This window comes from Nycticebus coucang, chromosome 8, assembly GCF_027406575.1.
Source record: "Nycticebus coucang isolate mNycCou1 chromosome 8, mNycCou1.pri, whole genome shotgun sequence".
NCBI lineage: Eukaryota > Metazoa > Chordata > Mammalia > Primates > Lorisidae > Nycticebus > Nycticebus coucang.
Genome location: NC_069787.1, coordinates 72,768,677 through 72,770,783, shown reverse-complemented (window position 1 = coordinate 72,770,783; position 2,107 = coordinate 72,768,677). Strand labels below are relative to the sequence as shown.

Sequence of the window (2,107 nt, the reverse complement as noted above, 5' to 3'; positions counted from 1 at the left end):
GTGAAATAAGCTAAGCACAGAAACACAAATCTCACATGCTCTCACTCAAATGTAAGGTTAAATAGTAAAAATGATTGATCTCATGGGGAAAGAGAATAGAATGACTGTCACCAGAGACTAATAAAGGTAGCTGGGGGGAAACAATATAGAGGGGATGGTTAATGAGTACAAAAATAAAGTCATAGAAAGAACAATAGATCATAGCACAACAAAGTGACTTTAACAGACCATAAGTTACAGTATACTTTAAAAGTAGTGGAATTATAATGTTTCTAACACAAAGAAATGATAAAATTCCTCAGGTGATGGATATCCCAATTACCCTGATTTGATTAATTCATATTATATACTAGTATCAAAACTTTACATATACCCTATCAGCATATGCAACTATTATGTACTCATAATAATTAGAAACAAAAAAAAAAGTTAAAAAGAAAAAATAAATAAATCTCTCTACTCTCTAGTAACATGAATTACAGTGGTAAAAGATTTGTTTTGAACCACTATGGATAAATAGCTTAAGCTCTCTAAACGTTTGTTAAAATGGAAGTGTTATCTATCTAACAGCATTTTTGTAAAGATTAAATGTGATAAGGCACACAAAATGACCATATGCACAGCCCAACAAGGGTATATATTTAATAAATTTGGCTATAATTATAATATTAATGATTATAAACATGCAGAAGAATATTGCTACACATTAGGCTGTGGATCTTGACATTAATAGACTTCGTGCTACCTAAAATTAGAATTCAACTCAATATAAAACTCTTAATCCAGTGATATAAAAGCATGTTAAACTGTAATAATTTAAATTTTTTATTTATTGTTAAAGCTAATCTTAGGGAAACTAAAAGAAAAAATAATTCTGAAAATGACAGCATTAAATACCATACAAAGCAATGATCATAAACAGAGATAGAACATCATAACATATATATGTCATGGTTAATGTCAGTCTCAACTGAGATCTCCGAAAGAGGAGCCAGCCAGACATGAATGCCTTTAGTCTTCTCCTAATAATTCTGTTTACTATCTTCACCAAGGCATCTTGTGATGAAAGAAGGGTGATTTAAGATACTAATAGTTAGGCTTTGGAGTTAAAAATTAAACACAACAGAACCTGTAAGCTCAGAACACTTTAGATTTAGAAATCACTAACTAATTCAATTTTCCATCCATAGAAAAATCCCCTCATAGAACATTGTCAGTTTCACATCTGAATAGTAAAAATCACAGGCATTCATTGCCATTTAAATCTGTCTACTTTAAGTTCACACAGTTCTAACAGTTAAAAAAATTATCATGCTGAATTGACTTCCTCATCCTTATAAAATTTCTATTACCTGCTAGAATAATACAAAATTAATCCATTCTCTTTTCTACATACAGAAAATATATACCTTAAAATAAGTAAAGATTGTTAATGGGGCATCACTAAAATCTTTTTCCCACAAGGAAATTATCAGTACCATCAGAGACTTTTTTCATTTTTAGATAAAGTTTTAATCACCCTCTTCTTGAATCAATGAAGTACCTACTCAATACCACACTCTGCTGTGAACTGAGAAATACAGTTTAGGATAGGACCACCAGCTCCCGTGGACTTGACTTTAACACTCTATTAATGCAATCAAAAAAAAAAAAAACCAAAACCCAGAATTTTTTTTTTTTTTTTTTAAATATGGAACGCTTCACGAATTTGCGTGTCATCCTTGCGCAGGGGCCATGCTAATCTTCTCTGTATCGTTCCAATTTTAGTATATGTGCTGCCGAAGCGAGCACAAAACCCAGAATTTTTAATAGCAACATTACTCTGTTGGCTTCTAGATTTGCGTTTTATAAAAATCTGCTCATGCAACAACAATAATGTATACAACCACAAGACATCACCACACATTGACATGAACACAACTATGAGACACTGATATACCAAGGTTATGAAAATGTACTGAGCTGTTTTACACAGTGCTGCCAATGGAAGCACACCGTGGCAAATTCACAAACTTGTATAATAATGTACTGATTATATATAATTTCTTTCTTTCGCTTAAAACTATGCCATATGATTTTCCTATGTTGACAGAGATTCTGTAGTAAT

At 31.5% G+C, this 2,107-nt stretch overlaps 1 non-coding gene across 1 annotated transcript; it reads right to left on the bottom strand.

The window, feature by feature from the left end:
• Window positions 1-1,684: 1,684 nt before the first annotated feature.
• LOC128592823 (U6 spliceosomal RNA) lies at window positions 1,685-1,791 on the bottom strand. The gene has a single exon (XR_008382035.1). It is a non-coding gene; the product is annotated as a U6 spliceosomal RNA (small nuclear RNA).
• Between the last annotated feature and the right edge of the window lie 316 nt (window positions 1,792-2,107).